Consider the following 27,433-nt stretch of genomic DNA (forward strand, 5'->3'; position numbering starts at 1 on the left):
TGCTCCTGAGATATGGAAAGTGAAGTTTCAGTTGTTCTAGCAACCTTGGTAACTGTTCAGACTTTGCACTCCTGTCCACATGAAAAATATCTGCAGTTTATACAGGTAGTTCTCAACTTATCACTTCAAATGAGCCAAAAATTATGTTGCTAAGCGAGACAGTTGTTAAGTGAGTTTTGCCCTATTTTAAGGCATCAGCTGGACATCAAATATCAAACTTCTAGTGCATTTTGCTTCATTGGAATCAAAATAAAAATGACAATAAGAATATCAGAGGGCATAAATTAACAGTTTTCTGCAGGTTCTATTATACTTCACAATAGCACAGAAATTAATGTTTCTGTCTTCTGTGATCCTTAAAGAGTTGAAAATTAAATTACAGGGTTACATAAAGACCATTCTTGGAAGGTCATCTCTGATTCAATCCATTTGAAGATATGTGTATCACACGTTATTTTCCTCTAGTGAGCTGGAAATAGGCTCATGGATCCTCCTGAATATCCCAGCAGAACTTGAAGGGCAGCTTTTCCATCCTCTCCTTAAATACACGGTCAAACCTTTCACTCTGGGCAACAGTCATGAGATTCTTCCAGTCCCCAACAGTGCCTGGTAAGCAGTGGTTAAAAAATGTCAACAATTTAATGGTTTGCAAAACATAATTAACTTGGACATTGCTCATTTCTCCATTAACAGATGACTGCTTAGTCACCTCTTTGTTCAAACAGTTCTTAGAAATCTGTAAGTATAGTTTTTGGGGAGGAAGTTGGTTCCTTACTATTTGAACTAGAGCTGGGTTACAGAGTGAAGACTTGATAGAAGAGTAGTCATGGAACAAATGGTTTGCCAGTGAGGTTCAAATGATCTTGAATTTACCCTGTTGGAACTGGCCCCATGGGAAAAGATTGATGGTCCTTTGAGCATTGTTTATGTCCACATAGGCTTAAAGGAGGCAGTTCTAAGACTGGAGGACAGTACCCAGGATATAGAGTGACGTGGCTATGTCTCCATCACCCAAAGTGGCCAGTGTGAACTAGTCAATCCCACTCCCTAAGGATCATTAGTCTGTGCAGGCATCAGATTGGTCATAGAAACAAGTATATCCATGCCAAAATTTGTCAGAATGAAAAGATTGGTACAGCTAAGAAAGATTTAGATACATGCAATCAGACATGTTGGGACATGTCTATAAAACTTCAAAGTGTCTTTCACATGAAGGCATAATCCTGGTTTCAGATGAAGCCTGACATGTCCTACAAGCATAGCCTCGGAATATGAATTACTACTGATTTACCTTTCCGAAGAAAGTCCCCTTTGCTGAAATCGATCTGAACACAAGAATCTGTAGTTTGCTCTAGAATCCATTTTCATGTTATCAAATGTAGCTTTATCTGCCACGTCATCCACATCCTTTTCACTTAGTTCTTTCCCTAGGAAGTTGCATATTTTCAATACTGAACTTCTCAGATCCTGCAATTTGATATAGCTTTACATTAGTTCATTCACAATAATGGATAAAAGACAGAAACGTTTGTGAACATATTTTGGGAATTCTAAAGAATATCACTTTCTTATACAAATCTGAAATGCTGTCTCTCACTCCCCCCACCTTCGTTTCTTTTCTTACTAAAAAATACTGAGATTAAGTGATTTGTATTTTTTTAAATGAACACTGTACATTGACATGGCAAGCATTATCAATGGATTAGACACAAAACACTTCCTTAGGATTGCTGCTAAAGGTTTTCAAGAGGAAAAATGTTGAGTAACATTTTTCTCAATATTTTATATGACATAATTATTCTAAGATTCAGATTCTTACATTCTTAGCAATTTTATTAGAGGCTGGCCGGTTGTCAAGTTAGGTTAAATAAATGCCCTGGCCTCTCTTGAAAATGATGGGTGCAGTTGAGTTGAATCAATTTCTTTTGAACCAAAACAGGAGACTATTAAATGAGCCAAATTTTTGCTGAATTAGAAACCCATTTTACTTACTGGATTCCCCTCTCTACTAAGTCAGTAACTCTATCAAAAATAAGATCAACTTAATTTTAACTAACCTGTCTGCAAGAAATATAAGCTGACTCCTGTCATTTCTACCATGTCTACATAAATATTTATTAATAGGCTGTTTATTAATCTGATGTCAAGGTGGCAAAAGTCTAATTTTCTGAATCCTCCTCTTTCTTGTTGAAAAGGGGGCACTTACCTTTCTTCAAAATCCTCACCAGTCCTCCAGGATTTAACAGAAATAACCAAGAATGGTTCTGTAATCACCTGTGTAACTTCTTTCTGCAATAAGTTATTCTTAACATCCCATCATTTCTAAAGTTTAATAGTCATATTGCACTACATGACATGGATACAACTTACCTTTTTTTCATTTCTTCATAAGAAAGGAAGAGAATATTGAAATCATCCTTATGAGTGCACCAGCCTTCTATATGGTCTAGCCACAAACTACTGCCCACTGATAGGAGAGAAATGACAGATTGACAGATTGTTTTAAGGATATATTCTTAATGCTTGAATTTATTCCATTTATCCTTATGAACAGTGGTGGGATAAAAATACCCCGGAGGCCTTCAGATCAAAGCATGATTGTGGGGGACAACCTAATAATACTGGATGTGTAGTGGAGAGACAAGAAATGGGAACCATAACAAATGTGGTTGCACACTCTCACTTGCTAAGGGGTGTGGGGGAGTTCTTTCAAGATATACCTATTTTGTTTTGTTTGCTTTTGCTAATCTGGACTATTTTTTCTACTTCTGCAAATTTACTTATTTTTATTTATTTGTATTTCCTCTTTATTATTTACAAACAACACACGGTGGTGAACATATTCAACCTTCCTCCTCCTATTGTCCCACAAGAACCTTGTGAGTTGAGTTTGGTTGAGAGAGAGAGGAATTGGCATGGGGTCACCCAGCTGGCTTTCATGGCTAAAGCAGGATTAGAACTCACAATCTCTTGCTTTCCATTCTGGTGCCTTAATCACTAGACTAAATATCAAATATCAGACTTATTCCTCTCTTCTGTCACCAACCCTTAAATGCTCCTTATGGGACTACAACTTTAGAGAATATTTAATATTGCATTTTTTAAAAAATGGGATTACTCTCAAATTTTAAAATGAATATTGATTTTTGTTAATTTTAGATTCTGTCCATCCATTCCCAACGCAATCACACACCCAAAACTTCTCTCCATTTTTCTAACATTAAATGAATCCCAGTATTTCTTGCCTTCTCTTGTCTTTCCCTGTCACTTTTACATCATGAGTTGTCCTAGGAGTCCTCTATTCTTCTCCATACATTCATGTTTGTCTAGGATTCATACAAATTACTGCATGAGTAAATCACGATTCTTATCTTATTTTTGGGGAGAGGGTGGATTCTTTGCTCCACGTGGGAAGTGGATTGAAATATATTCATATTTTCTTGTCCAAGATAAATGACAAGCATCATCATAATCAAAATCTTCTTACCTTTGCCAGCCAAAAACTTCTCCAAGAATGAATCAAAGTCTTTTTGAGTTTCTAATGTGGCTGTAATTTTGTGAAAATAATAATAGAAACCAAGACATCCTTTGGATTTCTAAACACATAAATAATCTGTAACAGAAAATAATAGCTAAGTCCAAAAAAATGAAACAAAAACAAGAAAAAAGACAGACCACGCATACAATTAAATCTCATACAGTCACTCTTCTATCATGGGATCTTGAAGCTCATTGGTAACCAATGTTTTGAGAACTTCCCAGAAGGACAACAGGACTGTTGCTAGCCTCACCTTGGGGAGAATGATGTTCCTTCCATAGGGTAGGGGCCATAGCAGAAAATACTTTCTACCTAGAACCTACCCAACAAAACTCCCTAGTTGATAGGACCCCACATACTTCTCCAGCTGGACTTGATAGGGTGGATAGGGGAGGGGATCCTTCAAATAACCTGTTCCCAACTCACAAAGGGCTTTAAAGGTCATAATTTACATCTTGAAATGGAATGGGAAGCAAACTGGTAGCCAATGCAGTTTGCAAAGTGGAAGTATAATCTATGCAGTTGGGGAACACACAAAATCCCATGGGGCTAATTTTGCATTACCTGAAGCATCTCATCATCTTCAAGGGCCATTGTAAATAGCAGCTCCATATTAAAGCTGTTAGAGCGTTCATCAAGGAGGTGACTGAGAGTAGCAGTCTCCTCTGAAGAGATTTGGTGAAGAGATGAGAGCCAGTTTGGTTTAGTGCTTAAGGCACAAGGGCAAAAAGCCCTGTGAGTTCAAGTCCCACCTTAGCCATGAGAACTGGATGGGTTAACTTGGAGCAGTCACTCTCTCTCAGCCCAGCTCACCTCACAGGGTTGTTGTTGTAGGGAAAATAGGAGGAGGAAGTGTTTTGGATATGTTCGTTGCCTTGAGTTATTGTAAAAATAATAAATGTGGGGGATATATATTCGTCAATGTGGCATCTTCTGGATACTCGGGATGTATTAGATATCATTACAATCCACTTGGAAATGTCATTAGGGGAAAATAAGCATAAGGTTTAACTATCTCTATGCATGACATTCCATTTTTAACACCTGTTTTGTTTGAGGTATTTTTTCCTCCCACTTCAAATTTTATCATCCACCAAACACTGTGGATCAAAATGGCATCTGTTTCTTTGTCCTTGCCCATTTGCCAATAAAATATTCAGATACACAGCTAAGAAAATAGAGAACGACAGCTCCCCATTCCACTGCATATGTAGCAAAATAGGTCTTACCTTTGCTCTTTTATTTTGTAATCCTTTGGGTACCAAATAGTAGGGCAGATGGGAACAAATGACACGAGGTGATGGGAGACTAGATAAATCTTTCGAAAATATTATATTCTAGCCATGGTATTCTGTCAATCAGGGTAATATTTTCAGTTCCATCTCGATGACCTTCATGAAAAATCAAGCTCAGAATGTTCTGAGTCCACACTGTGCCTGTAAATAAGAAATAATTAAATTAATTCACCCAGAGCCACTATTATATGGAGAATGTTACACAGAGAAACCTTTCTTATCAGGAAGAATAGTAAACGATTCGAGAACATAAAAGCAACAGTTTCTTCTAAAATAGTTGATGCATGTATGAGAAATTAGCTCTGTAAAGAAAAATAAAATGGTGATAATGCAGATTTAGCAGATTTATTTTATGTACATTTTCAGGTTCTAATAAAATGCGAAACATTAACACCTGATTATAGCCTTGCACAGTTGCAGCAACCAACATACTGAATTAAATAACAGCATTGGATAAAAGATTAAGTGTTCCTCGGGAGATATCCTTGAACTTACCAGATTTAGGATAGGTGATTAGAAATACATCATCTTCTTGGATTTCAAAACTTTCTAGTGAATCGATTTTTTCAGGTGTGGTCTGGTTTCGAAAAAAATTAATCCTTTGTGTTTAAATAGGAATCTATCTGCTATTTCCATTATTAGATCTGTTGATAAAATATAAAGTTATTGGCCCATTCTATTTTTTTCCCCTAGAAAGTGTTGGCCCAGTCCATGATTGGGTTCATTTTATCTGGCACAATTGGACGATAATATCATGCTGAATAGAGGAAACTAGTATCTATTATTTTATTTCTGCAGAGAAGTAAAAATGCACATTTGCACGCTGGAGGGAAAAGGCTTGTTGATCTTTTTTCCTTCCTCCCCCCCCCCCCCAATTTAGTGCTGAAGTTAAACTCTCCGCCTCTGCCCTCCAATCTCCCTCCCTTTTAATAACTTAATTTGCTGAATTTACTATGGACAGTAAAGAGTGTGTCAAAATGTGTGACTTACCTTGATGAATGATGGGGCAGTTGAAGAGCAGAGAGAAAGAATCACACAGTTTGGGGGTTTTTACTCGAGAGACCTGAATGAAAATTTTTAGAAAGCTTTTTACTGCTTAGCTGGCTTCCTTTATAACCCAACTTCTGCCAAGACAACGTGCTATAAGTTCAGTTTTACACACAAACAACTCCCAGAACTCCCTCCTTCATCTCCCCCTCCCCCTGCATAAAATTTACTCCACCCCTTCCAGCCTTCTTATGGATAAACACAAGGCTGTGATTCTGCAGTCATATTCTGCACGGGCTTGCCAAGTCACATGAGCCTTGCTGGAATTCATGTTCTGATTACTTAAAGTGATTCTGCACACACACTGAGTTCTAGATGTGTCAGCTACAGGCCACTGTGAAGTTCAAAAGTTAAAACTTCTGTGTGCATTTGAAAATAATATAGCAGCCTCGGATTCCAAATAGTTTATTAACATTCTGCAAATCACAAACTTAAGACACCACCAACATGTGGTGCAACTCAGGGCCTCTGCTAACAGAATGTAACAAAGCCTGTTGTTGGGGTTTTGGTGTGTAGGAAGTTAGCACTCCCCCGCCCCTCCTAGAAAAATGAAATATCCTAGGAAATATTGAAATGGCAGAATATTACATTTCCCTGGATCAGAAATGGAGAAACATGTTTTTAGGCAGGAAACAGACTCACTCTTAATAGCCCCCAATTTTCTTAATGGGCCATTAAAATGCCCAAGCCAGTCTATTCTACATAATAAAGAGTTCTCCCCTTCAGCACCAGGGTGATGGGATTAAGGCATATTCGCCCTTTACCCCACTCACCTCATGCCATCTGGAAAATCACACTTGGACTCAAAACAAAGCCTAAAGAGTTGCCCATGCATGGCCCCATAGGAGTCTGACAACCAATCAGAATACATTTTCTTACACAGGAACGGGAAACAGAGAGGGGGACCGAACAGAGAGTATAAAAACCCAGGAACTTTCAGCCCTTCTCCCTCTCTTCTTCTTCGCCCAACATTGAAGCATGTGACCCCCCTTTTCTGTTCAGGAACTCAAACCATGTGGTCCTCCGCCATTAAACCATCTTTCCAAGCAGCCTCCATGTCTCCAGTGTCTTTCCTCCCCACTTGGAGCTGAATCCAGAAGGGCATTATTTACAACAGGTGAAGAAACTGATTTATTCAGACTTATCATTGTTGTAAATCACATTGTAATTTTAGTGATAAGAGCAATGAAAAATAGGATGTATCCTGCATTTCTCTAGTCAGACTGTGGAATTGTGAATGGTCCATCTTTAATTCACATAGTGAATAGCTGGTTTTATTTATTGTTAGGTAAACGCCAGTGGTACAGGGACAACACTAACAGGATATGTTTTATATTTTGCAGACTCTGAATTAACACTCAACAAAAATCAGTTCAAAGCATCTTATTTTTATATTTCTAGGGAAATTGCAATCACAACTCTTCTGAAGATTTTTTTGACGTAAATATAGCCACTCTCAGAGAACATGCTATTTCCATAGTGAGTTAAAGAGATGCAATTCTTTAAGTGAAGATCGACTTCCTTATGATTGTTGGCATGATCTGCAGGGTACAAATTGTCCAAAAAGGGCAATGTGTTTTACCGTACAATAGCATGTTATGCTAGCTTAACTTTGATAGTGATAGTGATGATGAGGGGTATTTTTCCAATGGCCTAAATATGTAAATATGCCATTCTGAACTCCGAATGACCAATAATAGCCTTAGCAATAGTAATAACAATAGCACTTAGACTTATATACCCCTTCAAAGTGCTTTACAGCCCTCTCTAAGTGGTTTTACAGAGTCAGCCTATTGCCCCCAACAATCTGGGTCCTCATTTACCCATCTCGGAAGGATGGAAGACTGAGTCAATCTTCAGCCTGGTGAGATTCAAACTGCTGAGCTGCTAGCAGCCAGCGGTCAGCAGAAGTAGCCTGCAGTACTGCATTCCAACCACTGCAACACCATGGCTTGTACAATACAATAAAATAATGTATTAAAGAACAATGTTAACTCATTTGTCTTTTTTCAGGAGGGAAGGTAACAAAGATGAAAGTCTTCTCAAATGCATTTGGATGAAAATTAGAGGAAAATAAATGACATTGCTATGGTTGTATACCACTAGTCACCCAACCAAACAGAGAAAATAGATGAACTTTTCCCTAATGAGTTAGCTAAGTACGGTAAATAGGAAACACACAGCTATAGTAATGGGGGACTTTATCCACCCTGAGATCCATTGGGAGACAAATTCTAGAGCTATGATGGCGAACCTATGGCATGTGTGCCACAGGTGGCACTCATAGCCATTTGTTAGGGCATGTGAGGCATTGCCTGTTAGCTCCAGCATGCATTTGCGCGCTGGCCAGCTGATCTTGGCCTTCTTTTTTGGCTGTTTTTCGGAGGGAAAAACCACCCAATGCACAAACCGGAAGTTGAGGAATGGACTTCTGGTTTGCGTGTTGGGCCATTTTTCATGCTCTGGAGCCTTCAGGGAAGCCTCCTGAAGGCTCCAGAGAGTGAAAAATGACCCTATGGGCAACCCAGAAGTGAACAGCGAACCCGGCAAACCCAGCAAAACAGCGCTGAGAAGGAAAAAAGGGAGGCTTAGTGCTGCTTTGAGAAGCCTCCCTTTGTAAAACAGAGCTGAGAAGGGTGTGGCGCGTGGGAGTGTCATTGCATTATAGGTGTGGGCACGTGAGTGTGCACGGCAGCACACATGCACATGCTTTTGGCACCCGAGGAAAAAAAGGTTAGCCATCACTGATATAGGTGATGCCCCAGCCATCAAAGGTATAGCTTGTGTTTGTTTGATTATTAATTCTATGCACCACTAAGGCTTTGACATTAACATTTCTATTTGAAAGAACAGCCTATCATGGGGACCTGAATGTCAGGCTGCCCTATTTCCTCCTGGACTCTAATGTGCACAGTGTAAACAGAACTGTTAAGTTTATAGGAAGTTCAACTAAGAGCACATAATATCAAACAGAGCCGGGCAACAGGTAATGTGACTATCGAAATTGATTCTTTTTATTACCACTTATGCATTTTATAGTGTATTTTCTTTTACACAAATTATTATTGTATTTTCTATTACACAGATTATTATTGTGCACACAGGAAAATAAGAAAGTGAAGAATGAAGCAGCAGCCTCTAAAACCGCATGGTAAGACAGTATCATCAACTGCACATTAATTAAATCATACACTTTTACCTTTATTTTATTTTTATTTGATATTGCTGTTGAGAAATCAATTACATTAAAATTAAATTAATTAATTACATCAGCAAACATATTAAAATCGAAATAGCCAGAATAAAGAATGGAAAAAGATTATCTATATAGTGTAGTTGATGGGGGAGCTAGCAGTAACCTCATATTTGCGGAAAGAAACATTAAGTCTAATGTTTTGCATTAGACTTAATCCTTGAAAAGTTTCAGCAACTAAAGTAGACTTCCATCTTTATAATCAGAACTCCCAGAAAGATTATTTATATATAAGTCAGTGTAAAGGGTAAAGTCTCTTAAAAACACCCAAGGAATTCCCAAATGGATGGGCGTGAATGTCAGACCTGCAGCCATATTCTTTTTTGGATCTTTGGCCTGCCACACTTTCTATTATTCTACTATACCATTTCTATTGTGGGAAAATGGGAGGGGGATGGTATGGAGTAAAATGTTATGTAGCCAAAATAAAACTCCTTTCTAGAATCCAAGGTCATCCTTTGTCTCCACACCTCTGCACCTTCAGGGGAAAAGGGCGGCATACAAATGAAATATACATTCAAATGAAATAACATTCACCTGACCGGAACTGGATGGGAAGCTTCCAGCATGGCAGTGGAAGATTGAACCATGTGAAGGCCTTTGGGCTGCTGAACGCAGCAAGCTGAGAAGCCTCCACGCTCTCTTCTCTCGGGGGGGGGGCAATAAAATGCTGCCGATGCAGTCAGCTGGGCCACAGAGCATCAGATGCCTGGCTCCAGCTCCATTCTCACAAGCTGGCCCACCACCTGCCAATGTAACAAAGAAAAGCCCCCCAAAACCACCAGAAAAGAGTCGGCTGTACAAAAACCTGAGAACCATAATCCCCAACCTAAGGAGACAGAGCCTGACCATTGGGGAAGCCACATCCACCTTGGAGGATGAGGAGGAGAAGACTGAAGATGACCCAATGGAGTGGACCCATCCGCCCCTTTACCATCAAATCCAAACTCCAAGTGCCTGAAACGAGGGTGGAAGGAGAAGTTGGGGCAATCGTGGACACTGGCTACACCCGATGCCTAATCAGCATGTTGATTTTGGAGCAACTCGGCATATGCACAAGACCCCTAGCACATCCAATTTGGTTGAGCAGGTGGATGGAATGCTAATTGGGGGGAAGGGGGGCAGCCACGCGAATTACCAAATTGGTAAAGTTACAGATAGGCCGCCACTATGAATTCCTCAGATTCATCGTAGCTCCAAGAATGTAGGAATCAATTATCTTGGGGCTTGCATGGCTAGACAATGGGTGCCTACAATAAAGTGGGAGGATGGCATTAGGAAATTGATTATCAACTTTGGCCCGCTACCACCGGTGGAGCCAAAGGGCCACCCAGGAATGATTGAACCCAATAGCCGAGAACCTGCAGCACCTGCAGTAGATACCAAACCCCCAGGGATCCAACAAGTACCAAAAGACTACTGGGACTTGGCGGGGGTGTTCAGTGAGGAAGATTGCAACTATCTTCCCCCTCATCGGCCCACAGATTGCGCAATAGAATTCATACCTGGGGCTACCCTACCAAAACCAAAAATGTACTTCATGACTGCAAAGGAGATGGTTCAATGTGGAAGTACATCAATTTGAGGTGGGGCATTATTGAACCAGTAAAGTCTAAAGTAGCGGCCCCAGTGCTCTTCAGAGAAAAGAAAGATGTGGTGTTTGTCTCTGTATTGATATGCCTCATGAAAGATATGTTGAACTACTTGGCTAAAGGCAAGGTGTTCACCAAGCTGGATTTAAGATAGGCATATTACCGCATATGAATCAGAAAGGGAGATGATGGAAGACTGCTTTTAACTGCCCCATTGGCAGCTTTCAATTCAAAGTCAAAGTAATGATATATATAGACAGACGAGCCGATAGACAGATGATGGAAGCAGTTAGCTTCCTCCCATAATTGGGGCTTACCAGGGGTTGTAAAAAATCTTATATATATATATATATATATATATATATATATATATATATATTATAATATATTATATATATATATATATATGATTTCTTTTACAACCCCCGGTATGCCCAAATATGGGAGGAAGAAAGTCCATTGGGCCCACACAAGGACTGAGCTCAGTGTTTCATTCAAGCATGAACGGAGCAGGGAGAGGGCCAATGCGATGGTGGAACAATACATCTGATGTTATGGACTATCAGCAAGACAACTGGTTGGACTACCCTTCGCCGAAGTGGCATACAACAACATGGTCCATAGCAGCACTGGATTAACTCTTTTCCAAATTACCAGTGGCGTGGAATTTGTTCCCATGCCTGAGCTACCTAGAGAACCTCCCTCCTCCATGTCGCTGACTGAATGGATGGACATGCTAAGAAAGGATGGGAAAATACGAAAAAAGCTCTAGTGGAAGCGGCAGAAGCCAAAAGAAACAAGCTGAGAAACACCACTTGCTCCAACCCCCTTTTCATGTGTGGGACAAAGTTTTTGTATCTACCAAAATAACATTAAGAATGACTAGCAAGAAATTTGGCCCAAAATTTCTAGGTCCATTCCTAATAGTGAAGATAATTAACCCAGTTGCAGTTCAACTCAATCTACCCAGAATTCTAGGGAAAATTTACCCAGTCATTGTAGCTTATTGAAGCCAGTAATTGGGTCCAGCATAAGACCGTCCATCCAGCCTCTCCCTCCTCCTGTAGTGATAGAAGGGGAAACACATTATGAGGTAAAAAAAATCTTAGACTCCAGCTGTACAGGGGTCGCTTACAGTATTTAGTGCATTGGAAGGGGTACCCTTTGTGCTAAGATACTTGGGTGAAAAGCTGGAACCTATAAGCGGATAAGTTAGTAAAACAATTCCATGTTAAGTTTCCCGATAAGACAAAGGGTCCTCCTGGGTGGGGGGAGGTGGTTAATTCTGATATGTTAGCCCCTACATTAATCTCTTTCAGGAACCATTTCTCTTCTGAGGAGAGGCCACCTGAAAGGCCTGCAGCATATTCCTTTTGGATCTTTGGCCTGCCACACTTTCTATTATTCTACTATGCTGTTTCTATTGTGGGAAAATGGGAGGGGGGATGGTATGGAGTAAAATGCTATGTAGCCAAAATAATTTTTTTTTCTAGAATCCAAGCTCATCCTTTGTTGCTGCACCTGAGAATTGGATGGGTGAAACTGCCAGCATGTCAATGGAGATTGGACCATGTGATGGACTTCTGAGTGTGGGGGCAACATCATGAAATTTCAATTGGGTGGGGAAAAACCAGGCAGCTCAGATTCAGGTTTTCCAGATGTGCCAACATGACTCCCTTAATAAATTGGAACTTTGAGCAATACTTTACCTTGGACTCTGATTTAATTTGGATGTTATTTGGAACCCTGACAGTGAATGGATGTGACGTGTTGGCCAAGTTATAGTATAAGAATAATCATGGTGAACCTATGACACATGTGCCTGAAGTGGCATGTTGATGTTGCCTGGCACGTATGGTGTTGCCTGTTCCTCTTTTGGGTTTCTGGTATGCATGCACACGTGATGATCAGCTGGCTTTCATGTGTGTGGCAGCGTTGGAAACTGGAGAGCTGGTTTTCCGTGTGAGCATGCACACTGGCCAGCTGATCGTTGTGCACACATGTATGCCAGTAACCACAAGACTACCTGGGCAGTATGCAAGCCAGAAACGTGAAGTTCATGTCCTCTGGACAGCTCCTCTTCCGGGTCACGGCCCAGACAAGTGCGCACGCATGTACTCCTTTTCCGTACTCGATCCCGAAAAGGTTCGCCATTGCTGGTATCAGATGAAAGAAGGGACAGCATCAAGATCATGAGAGGTGATAAAAACTGCTTTACATTGTACTTGGCAGGCCGAATTCGGAATAGTGCATACAGTTTTGGTCAACACACTACAAAAGACATGCTGAGATCCTATCATGTGCAGACACGATAAAGGGTCTGGAGGCTAAATTGTATTAGAAACAGTTTACAGAGCTAGGCACTCTAGCCTGTCAAGAGAAGGATTTAGGAGGGATATGATACATGTTTTTCAATACTTGAGAGGCTGTCACAGAGAAGAGGGGACTGACTGACTTATCTCCAGAGTGTAGGACAAGAAGTAATGGGTGGAAGGTTTGCTAAAGAGAGGTCCAACTTAGAAATAAGGAGAAATTTTCCTCCGAAATAAGGAGAAATTCCACTGATTAATTGTTAGAACAATTAATGCCTCCTGGAGTTGTAGGTGTTCCCTCATTGGAAATTTTCAAAAATACACCGAATGACCATTTGACCAGGATTATATAAGGTCTCTTGCCTTATGTGGGGAATTGGACAAAACTTCCTTTAAGGTCCCTTTCACCCCTATGAAAGCGTATTCCATTTTCTAGGGGAAATCAGCATCTGCTTTAGACTGGTGCAGGAACAGCTCTCCCCTTTCCTTCATCACTACGCATTTTTTAAACTTCTGTAGGCAGGAATAGCAGAGCATGATGGACAGCTGATGCTGTAGTCCTCTACTTCCTTAGTGAGGGGTTTTGAAAGAGTCTTTCACACCCCTGAACTTTATTCCCTGATTATACTCGTGGGTGAGCAGAGTTTTGAAAGAGTGCCAGATCCTGCTCCAAAGATTCCTGGGAGGAAAAACCCTGGAGAGTTGGCAAATAAATTGTAGTAAATCAGGAAAGCACTCATGCCCACTCATTGCACCTGCTTTAACCTCCCATGAATTTTGGATCCGAGTCAAGCTGGAGACATTCAATGATGAGTCCCACCTGAAGGCCACTGCCGCAGAGGTGAAGCCCATCAACTTCAAGGATTACTGCCAGAGGCTGATCCTCAACATCCACAGCTCGGCTGAACCCCACAGAGCAGAGCGAGAGATCGGCCTGGCCTGCCAGACCCTCTCCCCTTCCACCACCACCACCCATTGCTCCACAGCAAACACCCCTCTGTTCTGGAGAAGCCTCCATGAACCCTAGCACAGAAGGGCCCAATTGGGATGGTGCAGCACAGGCGGCCTCCATTCCTCCTCCACCCCCTCCCCATGCAGGGTTTTTGGGTTCCGAATGAAATTCTTAATCCAGGGTGGATCTCTTCACTTTTGCCATTGAATGGGTTGCAAAGTCAGCTCCAGGTCCCTGCTGAGAGGGGCGATAAGTGCCAAGTCTCCTTGGTCTCTGTTAGGTAAGCTCCCCGCTGAGGAGAAGCGTTGTGAGGGTGGTTTGGGGAACACACAAACCAGCATACAGAGACACTGCAGTTTAAATAGGCTTTTACTTTCGTGGAAATAGAGGTATCAGAGTCCATCAAACAGTCCATACACGGTTAAGACAGCCAGTCATCAACGTCTTTCAGTTAAGGGAGAATCCAAATAACAAGTCCATAATCATACAAACAGTCCAGTACACAAAATTTGCTAGCAGTTGCAAAACTTACAATAGCTCACACTGATCACTATACGGCACTTATATTCCTAACAGTCTCCCCCACAGACATACAGCAGCACCTTCAGTTTTTCACCTCTGTTCATACCCCACTGCAGTGTCTCTTCTCCTTACTCCTCCCCCTCCCCACTTGCTATTTTTACCCTCCCCCTCCCCACTTGCTATGAGGACCCGGATTGTTGTTGGGGGCAATCTGACTCTGTAAACCGCTTAGAGAGGGCTGAAAGCCCTATGAAGCGGTATATAAGTCTACTGCTATTGCTATCTACTGCTATTATGCAGAGAAAATTCTCCTATTTTCCTGAGAGGAAGAAATGGGGAGGGAAGCCTGCAGGTGCCCAGTTTCCTTTTCTTTCTTAATAAAAGAGTGTTTTTAGGGTTAAAAAGAAAAAGAAATAAGGACATCACTAACAAGGGACAAGCCAAATGGGAAGTATAGATACAGAAAGGCATCAACAATAAGGACAGCAAATTTTATATCAGTCTAGTTTCACTAGTTTCAGTTTTCAGTTTCACTTTATTTGTATGCCGCCCTTTTCCCTGGGGGACTCAGGGCGACTCACAGTTCAAAGGAGGGGGGAAGGACAAACAATTTACAACATAAAGGAACTACATCATTTAAGAACTCAACAGTCATACAATTCGAGTAGGGGTTAGAGTCTTTAACCCCAGGCCAGCCGGGATAGCCAGATTTTAAGGGCGGCGCGGAAGGTCTGGAGGGTGGTGAGGGTCCGGATCTCCACAAGGAGTTCGTTCCAGAGGGTCGGAGCAGCAACCGAGAAGGCTCTCCTCCGGGTAGTTGCCAGTCTACACTGGCTGGCTGATGGAATTCGGAGAAGGCCTAATCTATGAGATCTTATTGGTCTAGTGGAGGTAATTGGCAGTAGGTGGTCTCTCAAGTACCCAGATCCATACCATGAAGGGCTTTGTAGGTGACAAGTAGCACCTTGAAGCGCACCCGGAGATCAACAGGCAGCCAGTGCAGCTCGCGGAGGATAGGTGTTAAGTGGGTGAATCGAGGTGCACCCACGATCGCTCGCGTGGCTGCATTCTGGACCAGCTGAAGTCGCCAAATACTCTTCAAGGGGCCCCATGTAGAGCACATTGCAGTACTCCAGCCTAGAGGTCACAAGGGCATGAGTGACTGTTCTGAGGGCCTCCCGGTTCAGGTAGGGACGCAACTGGTGCACCAGGCGAACCTGGGCAAATGCCCCCCTGGTTACAGCTGACAAATGGTGTTCAAAAGTCAGCTAAGGGTCCAGGAGGACTCCCAAGTTGCGAACCCTATCTGAGGGGCGTACAATTTGACCCCCCAGCCTGAGAGATGGAACACTTGGCCAATTCGTGGGAGGAAAGCACAACAGCCACTCGGTCTTTTCTGGATTGAGCACAAGCTTGTTAGCCCCCATCCAGTCTCTAACAGCCTCAAGACTCTGGCTCATCACGTCCATCGCTTCATTGAGTTGGCACGGGGTGGACAGATACAACTGTGTATCGTCCGCATATTGATGGTATTTTATCCCATGCCGTCGGATGATCTCACCCAGCGGTTTCGTGTAGATATTGAAAAGAAGGGGGACAGGACCGAACCCTGCGGCACCCCATACTTAAGGGGCCTAAGGGTCAACCTCTGCCCTCCAACCAACACCGACTGCGACCTGTCCGAGAGGTAAGAGGAGAACCACGTAAAACAGTGCCTCCCATCCCCACCTCCTGCAGTCGTCGCAGAAGGATACCATGGTCGATGGTATCGAAAGCCACCGAGAGGTCAAGGAGCACCAGGATGGAGGCATGGCCTCCATCCCTGGCTCTCCAGAGATCATCAGTCAACGCGACCAAAGCGGTTTTCTATGCTGTAGCCAGGTCTGAAGCCGGACTGGAATGGATCAAGATAATTGGCTTCCTCCAAGGACCACTGGAGCTGAAAGGCCACCACCTTCTCAACAACCTTCCCCACAAAGGGGAGGTTGGAGATTGGATGATAGTTTTTAAAACGGCTGGATCCAAGGATGGTTTCTTCAGGAGGGGTCTCACCACCGCCGCCTTTAAAGCGGGGGAAAGACCCCCTCCTGTAGGGAGGTGGTAACAACCGCCTGGATCCAGCGTCGTGTCACCTCTCTGCTGTTTACAACCCGCCAGGAGGGGCATGGGTCCAGCACACATGTGGAGGCGCCAACAGCTCTTATCGCCTTGTCCACATCCTCAGGGGTAACAGCTTGAAAATCAATCCAGCGATGGCTTACCAGATTATCCCTTAGTGCCTAGGCTGGTTCTGCAGAATTGGAGTCCAGGTCCACCCGGCCGAGCAACCTTGTCCGCGAGGAATTGGACGTAATCCTCAGCCCTGCCCTGCAGCGGATCGCCCGTGTCCCTCCTATTTAGGAGGGAACGGGTTATCCTAAATAGGGCGGCTGGGCGTGACTCAGCGGACGCAATCAGAGAGGCAATATGTAATCTCTTAGACGTCCTGATTGCTCAAATGTATTCTCTGATGCAGGTTGTTAAAAGCGCTCGGCTCGATTCGGATTTACTGGACCTCCAATTGTGCTCTAGGCGTCTCTACTAACTAAAGGCAATAGAGAAAGGGCCTTAGCATATGAGGAAATCTGATGCTGGAATTGGCAAATAGTTTTTTAAAAGGGGTATATAGGAATTAGCTGGACAATGTCAAAACTTTAGTGCATCTGGCCTCATTTGTGGAATCAAAATACAAATGATAGTAAGAATTTCAGAGAGATATACTATTAATTGTTTTCTGCAGTTTCTTTTACATGTAATAATAGCATAGAATTTAATGTTGCTTTGTTCTATGATCTCTGCAAAGTTGAGAATTAAACATTACAAAGTTACATAAAAGACCATTCTTGGAAAGTCATCTCTGATTCAAGCTATTTGAAGGTGTGTATCACACATTATTTTCCTCTAGTGAGCTGGAAATAAGCTCATGGATCCTCCTGAATATCCCAACAGAACTTGAAGGGCAGCTTTTCCATCCTCTCCTTAAAGATATGGTCAAACCTTTCACTCTGGGCAACAGTCATGAGGTTCTTCCAGTCCCCAACAATGCCTGGAAAGGAGTGGTTAAAAAAATCTCAACAGTTTAATGGTTTGCAAAACATAATTTTTGTATTCAATTAAACTAGAGGCTATTTATGTCATCCTATCACCAAAATGAATGTGTGTTTGTGTGTGTGTGTGTGTGTGTGTGTGTGTGTGTGTGTGTAGGAATGTATGTATGTTTGTGTGTATGTGTATGGACACGCACGCACACATATACACACATTGTGTATATCTATATCTTTAGAGCTTCAGGAGGGGACTATAGCAGGGACGTGCAGTCAGGGGAGGCAGAGCCTCACCACTGTCATCATAAAAAGAAAAAAATGTAAAAGGAAAAAGGCTGAGCTAGTTGCTGCCAGAGTCACAGTGGATGACTCTGCTTAGTGTTTAACTGTTTAAAAAAGCCTCTAAAAAAGTGCCCTCGACAGGAGGAGGCGGGAGAACGACGTGCCTCATCTAGTCTGGTGTTTTATGATCACTCAAGCAGAGTTAAGCAAGGGTTAAAAGCCTAAAAATTTCTGACATAGATGACACACGTCATTCTCCCGCCTCTTCCTATAGAGCAGGGGTGAGTTCCTGCCAGTTCTAACCTCTTCTATAGAAGAGGTTCCACAAATCTACTGTGCCATTTAGAACCGGTTCCAGCTCCCTCCCCCCGCCCGTTCGCACATCAAGATGAAGACCGAGAGGAGGAGTCTTAAAGTCTTAAAGCTGTCAAGTTTGAACACCCCTGGGTTTTTTTTCTAAAGGGTTAGTGGTGCAAGGGTCTTGTAGGTTGACAGCTTTAAGACTTGCACATTTCAATGCCAGAGTTCCTGAGCCAACATTACTGGAGGAGGAATTCTGGGAGTTGAAGTCCACAAGTCTTAAAGCTGTTAAGTTTGAACAGCCCTGGGGGGGGGTTCTAAAGGGTTAGGGGTGCAAGGGTCTTGTAACTTGATAGATTTAAGACGTGCATGCTTCAAGTTTCTGAGCCAACATTTTGGTTTCTAAGCAAGAGGGTTAAGTGGGTTTCACCACATTTTACAAGTTGGCCATGTCCACCCAGTCACATGACTGCCAGGCCACTCCCACAAAGCAGGCCACACCTACAGAAGAGGTTCTAAAATTTTTGAAACCCACCACTGCTGCAGAGGCACTTTTTAAGAGACTTTTTAAAACAGTTAAGCACTAAGCAGAGTCATCTGGCAGCAACTAGCTCTGCCTGACCTCAGCTCTTGCCTTTTTCCTTTTACATTTTTTTTCCTTTTCATGATGGCAGGCAAGAGCAGAGTTGAAATCCTCTCTGAAACAGCTGGAAAAGATACATGTGTGGGTCAGAGGGAGGGGGAGGAATTCAAACTCCATCCTCAAGTGTAGATATCTCCACAAGTGTAGTTTGATTGCATGCAGAGCTACATTGCCTTTTCACACACACACACAAACACACACAGAGAGCTGGATAAAAGTTTATAAGCCCAGCTTCACTGATTACAAGTTTGAAAAGGCAACCTGGCTCCACCTGCAACCAAAGACTCGGATAAGAAGGCAGTAGGGGAATGGGGGGGTATGGCAGAGGAGCTGCTTTCAAGCCATTGGAAAATATATCCAATCCAACTTCTGTGTTTGTGTTTGTTTGAGAGTGAGTGAGAGAGGGATCCAACTTCTCTGTGTGCGTGTGTCTATTTGAGAGAGGGGGGAGGGAGTGAGAGAAGGAGGAAGGAGGGGGAAGGAGAAGAAAAAGCATGAAGGAAAACTTTTTCGCAAAGGAGAAAAACAAATGCTGTTGCTTTAAATCGGAACTGAGCATGCCTGGCTGTGGAATTCTGGGAGTTGAAGTCCACAAGTCTAAAACTATTTGAAACCCACCACTGTGTCAGTGCCTCACCAGCCATAAACCTCACCGCACATCACTGGACTATAGGGATGAAGGTCAAAAGTCTTCCAGATGTGGTTTCTAGTCTCCAATTACCATGCCTGTTATTGGTTTCATGGAGTCTTAGAAAGAGGGTAATAGATTGCAAAATCGGGAACATTGCACATCCCTATGTTATCAGAGGAACATCTACCTCCCTGTCCATCAAACAATATATACAAATCTGTATTTCTAATTTTTGGGCAGGAAGCTGGTTCCTTACTATTTTAACTAGAGCTGGACTACAGAATGAAGGCTTGATAGAAAGGTAAAGATTTCTAACTATAAGGGGTCAAGTGATTTCTCTGGTATAAGCATCTTGTTCTGGGAAGTCATGGAACCAATGGTCTGCCAATGAAGTTCTAAATGGTCTGGAGTTCATCCTGTTGGAACTGTTCCCATGATTAATTAAAATGATTGATGGGGTTTTCTTTAGCATCGGCTGTGTCCCTGCAGGTTTAAAGGAGGCAGCTCTAAGACTGGAGGAGATGCTCAGGGTAGAGAGCAAAGAAGATGTCTCTCCAACAGGCTAAAGTGACCAGTATTCAAACAATCTCATTTATAAAGGATCATTAGTCTGTGCAAGCAACAGAACAGAGATTATAACTGTCAGATTATATCCATGGCAAAAAAAAAACCTGTCAGGATAAAATGGAGTACACCAATTTAACATTGGTACAGCTAAGAATGCCTTATGGTTGCCTCAGATTAGTGCAACATCATGAAGACACAGCAGAAAGAGAAGTTGTTAGAAAATGAACCTATCACTCAGGGATGGGCTGCTGATGGTTCGTAGGGTTTCGGGAGAACCTCTAGCTAAGATTCTTTGCAGTTGCGAGAACCCCCAAATCCTACTCTTGGCTGGCCCTGCCCACCCACCCTGCTTGTCCCAGGAATCCCCACATGGCCCGTTTTCGATGCAGGTAAGTGTAGGTCATGCATGAAGGCTCGGGGAGGGTGAAAAACAGACCTACCAAAAGTTTGGGAAGGCCAGAAAAGGGCCCACTTCCTGCCTCCAGAAGACCTCCTGAGCCTGAGGAGGTCATTTTTGCCCTCCTGGAGGCTCGAAGAATGCCTTCAGAGCCTGGGGAGGACAACTCACCTACCCCCTTTGTGGTGCAGGAGGTCAACTAGGCCATGGCACCATGCCCACGCCCACCCAGCAACCTGGCAGAGAACCGCTTGCTAAAATTTTTTGAAGCCCAACCCTGATACCACTCTACAAAAAGTGCCTTTTAGATGAAGGTGGCAATCCTGGCATATTCATAAGCATATCCCTAGAGTATAAATTTCTATGGATTTACCTTTACGAAGAAAGACCCCTTTGCTAGAATCTGCAAAGGTAGGATTCAGGACTGCATAGTTTGTTCTAGAATCTGCCTTCATGTTATCAAATGTAGCTTTATGCACCACAACATCCACCTCCTTTTCAGTCAGTTCTTTTCCTAGGAAATTGCATATTTTCAGTACAGAACTTCTCAGATCCTGAAATTTGATACAGCTTTATATTAGTTCATCCATAACAATAGAGAAAAGATGGAAAATGTGGCTGATATATCTGGGGAATTCTAAAGATTATCACTATCTTATACATATTTCACATATCAATGCTGTCTTTCACTTCCCCTACTTTAATTCTTTTCTTACAGAAAACAATTATTTGAATATTAAATCATTTGTATTTTTTTAAAAAATGTACAATATTCATTAAACACAGAAACCCGTCCATAGAATTGTTGCTAAAGGTTTCCAAGAGACAAGTTGTTGAGAAACATTTTTGGTTCTCAATATATTTATGATACAGAGTTTTACATTCTTAGCAATCTTGCTGCAACTGAAGCTGGACAGTTCTCCAACCAAACTAAATGAATGTTTTGGTCTCTCTTGAAAATGCACTTGAGTTGAGTCAACCTTCTTTGAGCCCGAAGAGGAGAACATTATTTACTTTATGTTATTGATTAAATCCATATCTTGATCATCTCACCAAGTGTTCCCAAAAATGCCTTAAAATAAATCTTTTGGATACCAAGATGACCACATTCTAGTTTCATGGATCCTCCTTCTTGTTGAAGAGAGGGCTCTTATGTTTCTTCAAATATCTCATCGGTCCTCCAGGAGTTCACAGAAATAACCAAGAGTGGTTCACTCAACTCTACTACTACTTCTTGGAATTTATTATTCTATACATCCCATCATTTCTAAACCTTTCTGTGCTTAATTTTTCTTCATGTCGCACCACACAAAATGGACACATCTTACCTTTTTCATTTCTTCATAAGAAAGGAAGAGAATATTGAAATCATCCTTATGATTGAACCAGCCTTCTATATGGTCTAGCCATAAACTACAGCACACTGATAGGAGAGAAATGAATTTGGCATAATTATGAGTGGAATCTTCAAAGTCACTTGGTTTAATGGTTTAGCTGGGCACTGCAATGTTTCAGCTAACAATCCATCTCAGGGATACATTCTGACTGCTTGAATTTCTTCCATTTATTTTTATGACCTGATGGACCTACACATGAAAGCTCAACTGAGAGCCCACCCTAATAACACTGAATGCGGAGAGGAGAGAGAAGGAATGGGAGCCATAACAAATGTGGTTGCATACTCTCACTTGCTAAAGGGAGAGTTTTGTCAAGATGCTGCTATATTGTTTTGTTTCTTTTGCTTTTCTTTATTTGGATCTTTGGGCATTCTGAATTAATTTTTTATACATTTGCAAATACCAGACTTTATTCCATTAGCTCTCTTCTGTGTCCAACCCTTAAATGCTCCCCATGTGACTTCATGTTAGAGAGTATTTGTTTTTCTTATATATATATTTTAAATATAACTCTCTACTTTTTAAAATGAACATTGATTTGTATTAATTTTAGATTCTGTCTGTTATTCCCAACATAATCACACCCTGATTAATGAGATGCAGTAACTCAATGGCTTCATGATGGTCTCTGCTCCAAAAGTCCTAGCATTGCATGGTGGGGTGAGCTCCCATCACTTGCCTCAGCTTCTGACCTCCTGGCACTTTGACAGCATGTTCTATGATACCTACATAAATAGATACCACTTCGGTGGGGAGATGAGTTGGCTCATGAGTTGTCCGCTTGCAAGGGGGCTATGGTGAAGGGAGGGGGCCCTTGGATGAGGCTGCAAGAAGATCCACTCATCTTTCATTCTGGTGTAAAGCCAGCTTGCCCTCCTGTAGTGCACTTTGGGAAGTGTGCGAGCATGTCCCACAAGAGACCTGGTAAATTGGCAGCCAAACTATTATTCTGCAATAGCATTGCAGTCTCCTGACTAATATAACAGTGATGATGATGATGATGATGATGATGATGATGATGATGATGATGGCGGCATGCAGTTTAGAATTGACAAATGTGCATCAATGGCAATCAAAGCAGGCAAGGTCCTAGAAGTTGATGGAATAGAACTTGAGAATGAAGAAATGATAAAGGCAGTAAAACCAGAAGAAGGTTACAAGTACTGAGGGATTTTAGAGGCCTCTGACTTAATGCATAATAAAGTCAAGGAATCAACTTCAGCCAAGTACATTCGACGAATTTGCAAGATATTAAAGTCCAAAGGGTGGTCAAGGACTCCTACAAGTAAAGCAGACTGTGGAAGAAGAAAGACATAGCTTGAATGATTACATCCAGAAAAGTGAAGAACCAGTGATTAAGGAAGTAAATAAAGGCGGCCTTTTAAAGACAACTAAGTCAAAAGCTGAATATAAGAAAGAAGTAATTGAGAAGCACTGAAAAAAGAAACAGAAGGCTTTATTTTGGCAGCTCAAGAACAAGCCTTAGCCACAAACTGCATGAAGGCAAAAATTCAACATGTTACCACCAACAGCAAATGTCACCTTTGTAATGAGAAAGACGAGACAGTCGACCACTTCGGTGCAGCAAAATTTCACAAACTGACTAGTTACAATGCCATGACTGCATTGCTAAGGTCATTCACTGGAAATTGTGCCAAAAGTTTGGTTTTGAGTACAGCAAAAACCACTAGGAACATCAGATTCAGAAGGTTTTAGAGAATGAAAAAGTCAAAATCTTGTGGGAGAATTCTTCAGAATTCAGACTGACAGGCACTTGGCCCACAACACACCTGACATAACAATAGTTGAAAAGAAAAAAGTATGGTTCATTGATATTGCAATACCTGGAGATGCACGAATTGAAGATAAACAGCAAGAAAAAATCACAAAGTACTGGGACTTGCAAATTGAAGTTGAGCGACTATGGAAAAAGAAATCATGTGTTGTTCCAATTGTAATTGGAGCCCTTGGAGCAATACCTAAAGGGCTACCTCGCTATTTGGAAATTTTAAATTTATCAGACTTGAACATTCTGATTCTACAAAAAACCACCCTACTTGGAACAGCTTATATCCTCCGACGTTACCTTAACAGTTCCTAGGTCCTTGGTTAGGACTCGAGTTGTTGAGCTACCAACCAGCCCCAAAGGCTGTGAATCTCACCAAAGATTAACCACATAATATCAATAATAATAACAACAGCAACAGCAAAAGCAACAATGACAGCAACAACAATAATAATACACCCTGGTTTTAAATCCATCAACTTATTCCCCTCCATTTTTCTCCATTTTAATGTATCCTTGTATTTGTTCTCACTCTCCCTTAATAAGCTGCCTTCTCTCCCCTCTCCCATCCATTTTTGCATGGCAAATTATTCTAGGAATCCTGCATTCTTCTCCACTCATCCATCCCATTATAAACTGTTTGCATACAGTTTAAAAAAATTATTGAATGAGGATTGAAAATAACTATTATTATTTTATGGAGGAGGAGTGGATTGTTTGCCACTTGCAGGAAGTGGATTGAATTCATATCTTTTGTCCAAAACAAAAACTAACCTGATTGTGATTAATTTATTACCTTTGCCAGCCAAAAACTTCTCCAAGTAAACATCAAAGTCTTTTGATGTTTCCAGCATGGTTAGAACTTGTAGAAAATGATAGCCAGAAACCAAGACATCCTTTGGATTTCTGAACACATAAACAATCTGTAGGAAGAAGAAAGTATCTAGTCAAAAATGATCTCAGAGACTCCAGTTAGAGTGAATGCAGCAGCGAAAAAGTGGGATTGATCGAAAAACCTTGAGGCTTGGTGGACCTTAGTGGACTTTTACAACCCCTGGTAAGCCCCAATTATGGGAGGAAGCTAACTGTTTCCATCATCTGTCCTTCGGCTGGTCACAAGAGTCCATCACGACAGAAACCCAATATTTTTACTGTTGCCTTTGTTATATTTGTGTTTTTTTAGAGTCTCCCTTTATTTATTTATCAGCACAAATAAAAACACACACACAGACACACACACACACACACACACAGACACACATATATATATATATATATATATATATATATATATATATATATATATATATATATATATATATATATTCCTTCCCTCCCACCTCTTCCTCCCCCCACCTCTTTCTCTCACACACAATCAATTTATCACATTTGTGTAGCTGCATATCTTACATGGTGATTTGGGGTAACTATTTATTAATTCATTTATTAAATAAATAAATAAATAAAATAAAAACCATTAAGAATCTCAATTTAAATTTAAATTTAAAAAGAAGACAAAACAAACCCAGAATAGCAGCAAAGCATACAGAGAGTATGAACATCAATTAACTCTCATACAATCACCTTAGAGGCTATACTTTATCATAGAACCTCGAAGCTATTAGCAAAACCATTTGGAGGACCTTCCAGAAAGCCAACAAGGTTGGAACAAGCCTCACTTTAGAGGGAATAGGACAGGGACTATGGCAAAAAAGGTCATGCCTAAAACTCCCTTGCTGGCAGGTCCCCAAACGTGCCTTTCCTACTGGACTTGATGGAATGGGTAGATGTAACTGAGGACAGAGGTCCTTCAAATGACATGTTCCCAGTTCCTGAAGGGCTTTAAAGGTCATAACTAGGAAATATAAATCCGATCCAGAATCAAACATATAGCCAATGTAGTTTCAATAGCAGAAGTGAAATGTATGCAGTTCCTGGAAAACACACAAATGCCTATCTTGCTACATTTGGACCCACTCAAGTTTCTGAATACTTCAAGGGCTGTTGTAAAAAAACAGCTCCACATTAAAGCTATTATAGTCCTCCATCCAAGAGGGTGTGAGTGACTGAGAGTAGCAATTGTAAAAAGGATTTTATGGCTAAAGGCAGCAATCCTCAATTTGGCATCCTCCAGATACATTAAGATAGAAACTGACTAAGCCACACAAAAAATCCCACTCCATCTGGATGTGTCATTTTGGAAAAAGTAACCTGAAGGATTAAATATCTCTGCATGGATCTTCAGTTCGGCTTTATTTCGTCCAAGCATGAGATTCTGGATTCCTCATTTTATTTGAATTATTTTTTCTCAGCCTGCAAATCACCAAACACATTGGAACAATGTAACATCTGTTCATTTGCATTTATTTGTCAATAAAACATTTAGATGCAGAGCTAAAAAAAAATCGAAGACTGACAGGTCCCCACTCCACTCCACAAGTTACCAAAATATGTCCTACTTTTCCTTTTTTATTTCGTAATCCTTTGGGTGCCAAATAGTAGGGCTATTGGGAACAAATGACACGAGGTGATGCGCGACTTGGTATATCTACATGATAAACATTATACTCTAGCCATGGTGCCCTGTTAATCAGGCTAATATTTTCAGTTCCATCTCCATGACCTTCATAAAGAATCAAGCTCACAATGTTCTGAGTCCACACTGTGCCTGTAAATAAGAAATAATTAAATTAATTCATCCAGTGCCATTATTATTTGGAGAATGTCCAATACATAAAAAACAAGAAAAAAGTCAAGCAATCCGGCTACTAATCGGAGAAGATGGCAAAGAAGAAATGGACAGTAGAGAGACAGCAGAACTGCTTAATTCATACTTCACACATCTATCTTCACACACAAAAAGAAAAACACTACTGAACGAACTGGCAAATTTCAGAACCATTGAAGCATATCTTTCAAAGTTCTTGGATCACTGGTGAAATACCTGAGGACTGGAAAAGAGCCGGTGTGGTCCCTATCTTCCAAAAAGGAAAAAAAGAAAAGCAGATTCAGGAAATTACAGACCAATCAGCCTGACATCAATACTTGGGAAGATCTTCGAAAAGGTAATCAAGCAACAAATCTGTGAACATCACTAGAACAGTGATGGCTAACCTTTTTCCCATCATGTGCCAAAAGCGGGGGGATGCAGCGGGGGTCATGTGCGGGCATGCCCACACCCATATTCTATGTGCGCAACCCCCACATGAATGTATGCACGACCCCTGCCATTCCACCCCACAGTTTTGGCATGAAATGGACTGGTTTTGCACCCTCCCCAGGCTCCAGAGGCTTTTTAGGAGCCTGGGGAGGGCAAAAAACAAACAAACTCCAGCCTCCCCTGGAGGCCCTCCAGGAAGCCTCTGGAGGGTAAAAAACGGATCTATGGGCAGCCCAGAAATTTCGCTGTAGGGCACAAAACGGCACTGTGGGCAACCTGGAAGTTCGGGAACCGATTGGTTTGAGGGCTGTTTTTCACCTTCTAGAGGGAACTTCCGGTTTGTACATTGGGTTGTTTTTTGCCCTCCATAGGTTCGCCATCATGGACCTAGAAGCAAACAGCGTTATGACCAGAAGCCAACATGGATTCACTGAAAACAGGTCATGCCAAATAAATCTTATTTCATTCTTCAACAAAATGACCAAATTAGTAGATGAGCGAAATGCTGTGAACATGGTATACTTAGATTTCAGTAAAGCATTTGATAAATTCAATCACAAACTACTTCTTGGCAAGCTAATAAAGTGTGGGATAGATAGCACTACCACTAGTTGGGTTTGCAACTGACAAACAGTACTCAACATATAGTCCTCAACAGAATTACATCCACATGGAG

The 27,433-nt window shown here is 41.6% G+C and overlaps 1 long non-coding RNA gene and 2 pseudogenes across 1 annotated transcript; 1 reads left to right on the plus strand and 2 right to left on the minus strand.

Moving 5' to 3' along the window:
- On the minus strand, positions 1–5,661 carry LOC116507070 (annotated as a pseudogene).
- On the plus strand, positions 3,681–26,270 carry LOC116507072. Its single transcript, XR_004255142.1, has 2 exons — positions 3,681–4,835; positions 26,125–26,270. It is a non-coding gene; the product is annotated as an uncharacterized LOC116507072 (long non-coding RNA).
- LOC116507069 overlaps positions 17,303–27,433 on the minus strand; it is a 59,339-nt pseudogene continuing 49,208 nt past the window's right edge.

The sequence above is a fragment of the Thamnophis elegans genome, chromosome 4 (genome assembly GCF_009769535.1).
Source record: "Thamnophis elegans isolate rThaEle1 chromosome 4, rThaEle1.pri, whole genome shotgun sequence".
NCBI classification, from domain to species: Eukaryota; Metazoa; Chordata; class Lepidosauria; order Squamata; family Colubridae; genus Thamnophis; species Thamnophis elegans.